Below are 12,358 nucleotides of genomic sequence, written 5' to 3'. Positions count from 1 at the left end.
CTAATTTTTATTTTCGTCGAGCATTGAAGGGTTATGAACACAGCCACTTAGCAACTTCAATAAGTATGTAATTGTATTTCTATTGTATAAAATAAATAGCCAAAATTTTTGTATTTACATGCTATCAATTTATTATAAAATTTAAATGATATACATTTTTTTTATCATTTAGTATCTAAGTTTCAATATTTAGCTTAGTTGTAAATCTATTTTCAAATGAATTGAAAATGTTAAGTAGTTTTTTTATAGATTAAACCATTTAGACTATCATTGAAAATCCAAAATTTTAATGTCTTATTTCAACCTACTGGTTGTATAAAATATATTTTTAAAATCAGAACGAATCAAAAATAATATTTAAAACCCAAAAATTTAAGGGTCCGATATTCGCACACTCGCTAGCTTCGGTACCTCACGACAGTGATGTACCGACAGCTAGTTCTAGATAATTGTTGCAGCTCTTCCTAGCTATCGTCGAAAACATTGTGCTTAGAAAGCTCAAAGCTGCGTGGCTTATGCAAAAGTATCGTTCTCAATCGCTAACGTCCTAGTCGCGATGGGCAAGAATAAAGAACGCGATCGCGACAATCTAGGAACATTTTATATATTTAAAAAAACTTTTGTTATGTTTTAAAAGAAATATATTAATCTGGGCCGTTGGACAATATCTTTTTTAATTTATTTACAGACTTAATTTTTTTGTTTATAAATTGTAATAATTTTACTAATTTATTATCATTAATTTCTAAACTAAAAAGTTGGTGGATAATATTTACTATATTAATACTGACTAGTATAAATTCACCCCGTTATAACGCATTGCGCTTACGCCTTTAGAATAAAAGAGTACACAAAATATGATATATTTTACAACAAAATATATGTTTATATATTTTTTTTAACTTTTCCATGTGAAAAAAATGTATTTGATTTAAATTCTATTGGCACATAATTAAGCTATTTTTTATCTACACATATATATATATATATATATATATATATATATATATATATATATATATATATATATATATATATATATATATATATATATATATATATATATATATATATATATATTATTAATAAGTTATAATATTATATATTATTCAATATTTTTTCCGTCAGTACCATCCATAATAGTTGAATTGAAATTGTAGAAGACTCGCTAAAAGGCTCATAAAAGAAATAAATGAGTATCGTGCATTTTTTTGTTTTAAACTCGAAAGTTATAAATGGGATCTATAGTGTCGACGCAAATAAAGAAACAATGTGCATCTAAATTACTAAAACAATAAATTAAACATTAGACACAGTTAAGCACCGCTAATATGTTTTAAATAAAAACAAAGATTCAAGCTCCGCCCCAGATTATCTGCACTGGTCAGAAAATCAATATATAAAGTAGGGACGTTGGTCTCTTCCCTTTTGTTTGATGAACGCTGCATTAAAACTTTACTTCCGCAAGAACGGACAATCGAACAAAAGTGATTCACTAAACAAAATCTAAAGAAATGGTCATTTTCGGGACAACCATAAATCTGAAGAGCTGATAAATTTACAATGGCGTCACAGAGGTAAAGTATAACAGTCTTATTATTGATATAATTAAGCCTTTTCTCCTCAGACCAACACCACAAGCCAACCAGCAAAGACTAGAGACCCGAGAGACTCTTGTTTTTGAAAGGTACAATCGAGTACTTCAGAAATGACTAGCCTTAAATTTAAAAAAATGAGCTATAAAAGAGCATCTCAGAAATTTTTGGTTCTTTACCCAGCATCGAGCTTATTTTTTATAGCTCCTACTAGCATCCCTTAATGTCAAAGGTGACTATTATTTTTGCTAAAAACAGCAAAAGACGTTTTGCCTCCGAAATGTTTGCAAAAAATAGATGGCCCACGGAGTAAGGTAAGCTGGACAGCGCTGCTCTACATGGATCCTAATCGTTTGCTACAACTCTTTTGTACCAACCTAGTCTCATCCTCATTAGACACCGGCCTTGAGTTGTTCCTGTATCTGTGAAATAAAACAATGTATCAAACAATAAATACTTCCGGCGTTTAAATGATTGCATAAGTCACACCACTCGCACATACAACATGAACACTTCGCTTTCAGCTTGGAGTATACGAGTGTCAAGTTCGAACTCAAATCAACCAAACTACCATATGAAACCTTAGAAATACGGATGCCTACACTTCACTTTAGCCCATACGATTCAATCTATACAAGCAGCCTTAACTGTCAAAGAGTTAAACTCGACTTTCGAGACGCCTTTAAGACTACTATGTCGCAGTACCACGGCAAAATTAAAAAATATATGTACCATATCTCAACTGTTGTTTTAATAATAAATGAATATATAAAAAACATTTTAGGACAATAATGGGTATGTCATTAATTCCCACGCAACTCTTTGGACATTTACGAGTCAATTCGACAATTCGTCAATTATTCAAGTTTTTATTGGATCGTACGGAATAGTTCGACATTTATGACCTTTCTATTGCCTCGGCACAATTTTTCACAATTATGACATTAGCGATAGCGCAGAGCCGAATGTGGAAATTAAAAAAATTGCAATTAAACATTTTTATTTATCTTTAGAGCTTATTATATACAAAAGAAATTAATTTGATGAATATTTTCAAATACAAAATTATAAACCTATAATGTAAATTAATAATTATATTAATTTACAATAAATGTATTACTTTTGCTAAACAAATATGCTGTCATGACTCATGTTTCAGTTATTGAGTCTTTTGCTCAGTAATATTTATTCATTGATTCTTTTAAATAAAGCAATTTTCTTTATAAACAGAATGCTCTTTTTTTATCCTTTGTTATATCAAGTGCTTTTCAGTGTTTATAAATTACTCCGTTGATCTTTTCGCCGGAGGTCACCTTTCCTTTTTTTGCATCATTAGCACAACAATATCTTTTCAATGACCCATCTGTAAGAACATTTGCATGTGTTTGTCAAAGTATCAAATGACAATAAATGTGTATTCGACTTCTTCTTTTAATTCAAAACCACATTTTTTTTAATACTGAGCCTCTACATAAATCTTATCAAGAAATGATGGATTGTTTACGGTTTAATCTATACGACCTTTTAATCCATACGTACGACTTTATATGGCAAATTTCAGAGATCAAGTTTCGTTCGAATAAAAAATATTTTTTGCTCTAATAATATGCGCGATTTGGTATATAACGAAATAATTTATTTAAATATTTTTTCTTACTTTTTTCTTGACATTATTCTGTCTTATAAATAAAATCGTGTTAAACATATATTTCGTGTTAAACATTTTTTTTATATAACTTCCTTACATATTTAATATATAAAAAAAATATTATATACATAACAAATATCATATTAACCATTGCTTAATTTTACGAATAATATTTAATTTTAAGCTATTTTTATATTATGTTTAAAATAATAATTGCTTCAATATAATTTATATTTTTCCTAAGTTAAACTCTAAGCATCAATTACTAAAAATGTTTTCAAAATCTAATTAAAAATAACATATTGGATTAAATTAAAAATAACAAGGACTGAATAGCGTAGTCCGTAACGTTTCAGACTAGTAACTCTGAGGTCGTGGGCTCGACTCCCAGCAGCGCCACTCTAAAAATGCACTATTATTAAAAAACCGAGCTACAGAAGTTATAAGTGTCCTCAAAAACTCATAAATGGAATTTAGCGTCATAAGGCGTATTTCTATTTAAATCCATCATTGTGTAATTTAATACATAAAATCTATCAATGAAACCAGACTGCTGAATTAAATTTATAGTTTTTAACACTAAGAAGCTAAACAATATTTACAAACATATAATTTTGTATATTCTCGTGCCATTAAAGTTAAATTATTAATTGCCAAATTAACCAACGTCTAATCACAATTTTTCTATTATAAATATAATTTATGTGGTATATCTGATTCTGTTTATATTTTCGTATATCTTATAATTCTTATATAATAGAACTTATATTGTAGTTAAGCCCGACTTTTCCATAGGTCAATTTAGAAGTGAAGTTATGATGTTGGATTAACATTAAACATTCAAATAGTTATTATCTCGAGGTAATTATTTCAGTTTATTCGATCTTAAAGTTTCCAAGCGACATTAGTTATTAAACGAAATTGCGTAGTGATTTTATTGACTATTACGAAATTGCAGCTTGCGACTCTCAAATGTATAGATTTAGATGCATGGGATAATTTGTCTGTCCATAAACATGAAGCGGAATATTCTCCTCTCTCGATTCGATAAATCACGAAACCGTCCGTTCTGAATCAATTAAATCGTAAATATAGAAATATATAGGTGTGTGTGAAGAGGAAAAAGTTAATAACAATCGACAAAACGCGTTACGAATCGATTATAGTATAGGAGGCCGAGTGAAAACGTTCAAAATCGTAAAACGTTCCGCTGCTGGCTTACACAATAATTTCGTTTCGATTCCGATAAATATAATTTTGCTATAAAACACTAATAAATGCCGGCGAGAAACAACAGGCTTGGATTGGGAATGTCGTAATTGAAATTAACAACGATGCACGATTTTTCTTGTAAAAAATACGTTTGAAAGAGGGCTAGAAAATATGTTATTGTGAATATTTATTATGAATTTATTTTTATGGAAGGCAAACCTATTTGGCTATGAATTATTATTAATACGTAGCCTTGTCTGCGTCTATAAAACTCGTCATAGGCTTAGCGTGAAGGGGGAAGCGGCCGCTTTTTCGGGCAATGCTTTGCACGATTTTAGTTTGGATGAACTCTCGTGTATTTACGTAAAAAAAATTATTAACATATATTCTTTTAAATTAATTTTAAATTAATAATCGAGTATTTTTATATAAAATTTAAACTCATTATAAATAAAGTAGAACTTAATTTACTATAATAAAGGGTGATAAAACTTTAAGTGAAATATATGGGAAATATAGGAAGTGGATTAAATAAACATATATTTCAATCTATCGTGCTACAAGTTCTACTAAAAATATCTAAAAATATTTAAAATATCAATATCTAAAAATAAAATAAAATTTTATTTTTTTTCCTAATAAAACTTTAAAACTGAGAAGCTATAAATAAATGTAAAATGTACTACGCATCATATTATACTTTAAACAGTCATTAAAATGCAAATAAAATATATTTTTGAGTATTTACTTAAAACAATAGATCAACTGTAATCAATGCATATTTTTACATATTTGTGTGAAAAAATTTCATTATTATTCTTTAACGTTAAATAAATCCTAAAAAAATGTTTTTTTTTACTGTTTAAAATATAAGATGATTAGTAGTATATTTTAAGCTTAATAAAAAATAGGTTTTAAGGTTCATTATTTTATAAAAAAAATTAACACAATGTTTTAAAATTCATTAAAAATTAAAATCTAGTGAATAATTTTTTTTTTTTTTTTAATAATCACGATCGCGTCCCTTATTCTATTCTGTCGCGGCCAGGATGATAGCGCTCGAAAACGCTTTTCTTAAAGATTCTCAAAGTACTTGCCAAACACAAGGATGTTTTAGCGATAGCTATGAGAAGCTGGAAAAAATGTGGAATATAATTATAATTGTTTTTTTTTAAATATTGAAATGTAAAATTATCGTTTGTATGATGTCCATATCATGACGGAAAACCTGCGTGTTTGATTTATGGTAAAAAAAAAATAAGCTGCACGTAACTGTTATGTAATAATATTTTAATTTATTTATTAACGTATGTGCAAAATATTATTTTATTTTTATTCTCAACGTTTCGACAAAAATATCAATCAACATCTATAGGAGATTTTTAATAAAAAATCGTTGTTGCTATATATTATTTATTTATTAACGCATTTTATTTATTTATATTTGCTTACTGTATAAACAATTAGCTATATTAGCTAAATAAGTAATAAATAAATTAGCTAATATAAATTAGAAAAAAATAAATAAATCACGGAACCGCCCGCGTGGGAGTCGAATTTGAACAACAATAGCTCCTCAGGAAAAAAAGCAACCAAGAAGCGACCATCGATAGAATCCGGTAGTAGTAATTATTTAGCCTATAGATAAACAACGGCCGGCCCGCGAGCCAGACGGTTCCCCGCCGCTGACGCTGATGAGTTAATTTGTCCAAAAGTTTGATTAATACCCGGGGATCGATCGTCCGGGTCAACGCGAATATGATGGGTCGGTTGCGAAATGTTGGGCCTCATTAAAAGCGCGGCCCGTAGGTGTGTGCGACCCTGGCCCGGAGTGTGTGTGTGCGTGTAGGTGATTCTCGGTACGGCGGACCACCCAGGTGCCGTTGGGAATGTGATACCGAACCATTGTATAATACTACCGCCACCAGAGGTCGCCACTATCGCGACCCATTTTTAGACAGATCCGTCCGGTGACCTTTGCTAGTTTGATCGACACAATAAGGAGATACTGGGTTTTGACTATTCTCTAAAAAGTTAATGGAAAATATCTACATTGTCCTATTAATCTGCAGGAACAGTTCAAACTAGTAAGGGGATAAATATCTGTTAAATACAGTGGTTGCGGCATCACGACGGTGTCGTTTTTGGCAAAAATATGAATTAATAGTAAAGTGTGAATCGATGTTTGTCCACAATTCTATCCGTTTTATTCTGATTGCCTCGTGAAAACGTCGTAAAATTACAAAGTAATACTCCTTATTACCCAAACGACCTAGTGGTAAGAATTCGTATAGTCTATAACATTCTAATCGAATAATACAGTAAGGAAAACCTTTGGTTACAGCTCTCAAATGTTACAGTAAAATTTATTTTAAATAGTATAAATATAATTTTACTAAATAGACCGGTTAAACTGTATTAAGCAATTTATTTATAATTCAACTGGTCAATACCAGGGAAACTGTATTTATTCACTGCGCGAATCGTAAAAATAAGATCTATAGAAAAATCTTATTTTTAATTTAAAATGACTAATAAATTATATGAGGTGATCATTTTACGCGATCAATTGACGCAGCGTAAACTACTGGCGAATAATTGCTGGTGGTGTATTGCGGGCGAAAATTTTTCCGGATTTTATGTAAAATACAGTTATTATAAAATAATAATATAAAAATAAGAATAGATATATTTTTTTAGGCAAAAAAAGTTTTTTATTTAGGGTCGAATCAGATAGATTATTTATAATTTTTGTAGTGAATATTTTTACTGTTAAAAATACTTGCTCGCTTTCCGTTAATGTTGACACAATTATGAGCAAAATATTTTGAATCTATTCTCCGGCTAATTTCAATATCGTAAATTCATTCAATTCATCGATTACATTTAACCCTTTTATCGAGAGATATAATCTGATGGTTTAATTATTTTTTTATTGACAACGTCATATGTATAAAATCGTCTATCAAAATTATAAAATAACTTCTAATATATTATATTTTTCCATTATTTAAAAATATTTTTTGATAGCAACTTTTTCATTGGTAACATAGTTGGACTTTTATAAAAAATGTATTTAATTAATAAGCTGCTTATTTATTATTTAAAGTTGTGTTAATTTGAGAAAAATTTTCAGTGGAAAATCAGTCTTAGATAAATTTAATATTTTTTTAGTCCTGGGATACCGGACTAAAAATCGGGAATTTCCGGATTATCACTACAAGGAATCCCTAGAAACAGCCTTGAGTTTTTTTTAATAGTTTTGAGCTATTTTGTAAAACCAAAACACATATTATAGATTCCTGAGCGAAATATTAATAAATATCGATGACAAAAAGTAAAAAGTTTAAAAAAAATTATGAATTTTTTATTTTTATTTTTGCATGTTATGAAGTAATTTTGAGAGATTTAAGGTTGCTAGGTATATATTTCAATAAGCAGTGTAGTACGCAAACCATAGATACTGACCCACGAGAAGATCATGGAAAAAATTTTGGAATCGTTTATTTGACATAATAAGAATCAAATATATATTAGTAAAATTGCGAAATAAATATTATTCAAATTTATATTTATTTTTGTGACGGTAACAGGGGCAAACAGGTAATAGTGCCAAGCGACGCGACGCAGATCGCGTACTTTCTCAGTCTTTTAACGACTGTCTGAAGCGGAGGATTGCGATTTCCAATACAAATTCGAACATAGAAGACATCATGATTTCTTTGCAAGAGCTAATTCTCACATCAAATTCATAAAACTCAAGTTTGTTAATCGTATTTTACATTAAAAAATATGTATACCCACATGCATAAATAAAACATTTGTTTCATAAAATTATATGTGTTTTATTCAGACGTCTCACAAAAGATTGCACTTCAACTACGTTGACGACCAAAAAAAATCTATCCATGGGTGCCATCTAAATTTTAAGGAAAAGTTGCCAGTGATAGAGTACGCTCGGGATAAGGATTCCGGTTTGTTACTGTGTGCGTGAACTGTGTGTCTCAAAACAATTTCGCTCAGAATATTTAATTTTTTTATTTTAAAAGAAAATATATGTTTACTTAACATACATACATCTGAGCTAAGCTGGAAATTTCAACGGACAATTAAAAATATATTATACAATCGAAGAAACCAGACATTAATGTCATTAATTAAATATTTACAAAATTCAAAATCTTTCACTAGTCAAAAAAATAATGAAGTTTTTAGCTATTCTTCAAAAGCAAAAAGATATAAAATGGGGAAAGAAATTATTCGCAGATTGTTTAATGGTTCGACGACCATTGAATAAATTAAAAAATTATCATTGGCGCAACGATAAGAATAATAACTTTTTTAAGCCTTACAGAGAATAGTGTAAAAAAACCAACAACGTACGGATTAATGGAAAAATAATTAAAATATTTTAATCCACGGATAAGAGAACGAATAACTTACAGTGTATATTTGAAGCCTTGATATCAATTAACCCAGATATGCCCAAGAAATTTTGTTCTCTTAAAATTTCATTTATAAATAAAAAACAGTGGCACGAGTTTAGTGACCTACCCATGGGACAGTGGGCATATCTGGGTTAAACCAATATTAACACAAAATTATTTAAAATAAATCACTAGAAAAGATCGAACTTCTGTGCTACACTGCACTTTAATGACGAATACCAGCGTTGACGAATCAGCGACTGTCCTTAAAAGAGAAAGCGAGACAACGAAGTACACGCTGCATCGCTTCTCCCTCTCATATATAATACATGTACACGCACACAATAACAAACCGGCATCCTTAGGCCGAGCGTACTCTAACATTGACAGCATTTTAATAGCAAAACACGATTAGTGCAACTGCTTTATTATTTTAAACTCCTATGAATTAAAATCATATGTCTTGAAATTCGATTTGTAATTAACGTAACGGATGTTTTGAGATTGTAATGGGTTGAAAATATATCCACATTTAATGAATAAATGCCATTACATTTTTTTAAACTTATATTGTATCCATAAGTATTAAAAATAATAAAAGTAATAATAATTATCAACAGGGACATTTTTTATTTAAATGTTTCAATTGTATTTTTTTTAAATATAGAGTTAAAACAGTTGGTTATCCCTGCCATAATATTCAAAGTACACTCAAAACCTTTCAGTTTAGTAATAGCAATATATTATGCGAAGTAAAGCTGTTAACTCGACGTCATAAGATCGAAACGATCGCAGATATGACCGGTGACCAATGTTTCGTCCAATACTCGACATTAGTCATCACCGGTTTAGCGATAAATCCAACAACTCCATTAAAACGCTTAATTTTTATTCGCTCCAATAACTGCCGAGTGGGAAATTTGTCGTCGTAATTGACGTTAATTAAAAGTTAATAACGGCGTCGGAAACGCGTGTAAACTCGTTCGAATTGTATAACGCGTATAAATATAAACTGTTTACGACTTTCGGTCCGACGTGTGTATGTACTATAATATTATATAATACCAGAGCGATAATTTCGGTTGGCAATTAAAAAAATAACACACATACACCCGTCTATTTCTAGGCACCCTAATTGCGCATAACTACCTTTGAATATATTTGTACAAATATTTTTTATTATGCTTTTCTAACCATTGTTTTCTCATGTCTTGTATACGTTCTAAAATTGAAACAACTACTAAGAGCTTATTCTTTGTATATTTTCTTGTAATAATGACTGTAGGTGCCGATACTATATTATGTTAAAGAGAAAATTATGATCAAAGGTTGAGTAAAGGAGCGAGCGTAAAAAGTGAAAGATTGTTTAATCTTTTAAAAGGTCTTAAAAATGCCCCCGGATCCATTATTTTTTACATCAAACAATAAATTGTGAATTTTATGCAAGAGGCTCTTAACTCATAATTTTTCTAGCAGTTACGTGTTGAATTGGATGTCAAAATTGAGCTTCGAAATAAGCTCAAATTATTTTTGCTAGTTCAGAATAGGGTGTTAAATAAAACGTCTTGCCTATTTAGTTAAAAAAATTAAGCAGCTTAATTAATTGCATCTTCTGAAAGTCTTGAGAACTTTTACGAAGAAGCTCGAAAATTGAGGAGAAAGGTAATGTTACCATTTTTGAGATAAAAGCAGTAGAAGTGAAAAACAATTACTTCCATAATAAAAAATGGAATTATGCTATTATTTTCCTAAACTCAAGAGTTGGATTTTATGCATAGTCAATTTATACGCTTAGTCGAATTTATAGTGCAAAAAAATAATTCGGGATCAATATATATATATATATATATATATATTCGATGAGAAGACAATCACAGAATATAAAATAATAATACATAAAAAAAACAATCTAAAAATACGTAAAATTAACTCACTACTAAAAAGGTTAAAAGACATGCATTTTTATAGCCAAATTCAAAGGGGAGGCAAATTCTTCCACTTGCCCCCCCCCCCCAAAAGACATCCTTGATTTTCACTAAACCCACTATTTTCACTAAATGTCATCATCATTAATAATTCACAGCTGTATTCAGAGCAGGTAGTAATAAATGAGACAAGTATTTTTAACTAACACTGAAAACATTCTTTGCCAATATTTGTTTTATATCTGACTATTAGCAAACATTTCGTTTTATTTTACGGTAAAAAAAATGAAATATGTATTTTATCTTAATTTTAGCGCTACACTTCGCCTATACACTTATGATTCGTAAGCAAATGCTTTACGTCTTTGTACAGTCAATCTATAGGCGTGAGTTAAAAAATAAGGCTTTACAAACATTTAATTAACCACGACAGTCATTTAAAATTAATATAACTAAAAAATTAGATAAGTATTGCTATAATAGTAAATATATGATATTTATAAATGTAAATTGTGCCAGATTGTATTTAATATAATTTTACTTTCATCATATTTATCATAAATATTGAACCATTGGTACGTATTATTTAACAATTTTATATTCTTCAAAGTGTTATTTGAAAAAGTAATTTATATACAACTGCTGGAATTTTTATCAAATAGTGGTTCAAACCCGCTATATTCACAGATTCATACAGAGCAGGTAGTTCTGATTAGCACTCCAAAATATTTTGTAATCGATAGATTCTAGAAATTCAGATAAGCAAACATTTTCTTTCAACTACCTCTACCTACATTTGACAGTTAACAAAATATTAGAATGAAGATGATTATATTATCAAGTCCTTAGCAGGTTCTTGTTCACCAAATAAATTATTATAGTTTCATTAAATCATCTTAATTTAAGTATACTTAGCTTTTTCGTATACCGTGAAAATGAATTCAAATCGAGATAGGTCGTAAAAATTAAGTAAAAAATGTAAAATATTGAGATGACACTTTGCTCATAAAGAATTTTATATACATATGTATAAAATAAATTATCGATCTTGAAAACTCTCTCTTTATGTAAAATATTAGTAATATAAACGCAAATGCTCTAGGATCTAAGATATTTTATCAATTTACGCTTGTTTAATATATAATAAAATTGACTATAGCAAAGCATATTACAAACATTTCATTTTGCCTACCTCGAACGTTTGCCGGCCAAAAAAAATATAATGAAAGGATCTTTTCCTTGAGAGTGATTATATTATTAAGTCCTTGGTAAGATTTCGCTCACCGACTAAATGAAACAGTCGATGTTTTCATGTGAATGTTATGTTGTCATATCGTTTAAAATACGAGAAAAACTATAATTCTAGAACATTTTCCCGTCAAATAAAATTAGGAATACAAGGATCGATAACTTAAGAATGAATATAATATGAATTTGAGAAGATTTTGATCGATTAAACAAATATGAATGTTTTAGTGTAAATGATGATGGATCTTCGGCTAATTGATTCATATTTTTAATTTAGATTATTTAATAGTTCCTTAGCAGAAA

This window comes from Plectrocnemia conspersa, unplaced genomic scaffold (genome assembly GCF_051122295.1).
Source record: "Plectrocnemia conspersa isolate PC_06_02 unplaced genomic scaffold, ASM5112229v1 ptg000012l, whole genome shotgun sequence".
NCBI classification, from domain to species: Eukaryota; Metazoa; Arthropoda; class Insecta; order Trichoptera; family Polycentropodidae; genus Plectrocnemia; species Plectrocnemia conspersa.
Note: the sequence above shows the minus strand (reverse complement) of the source record.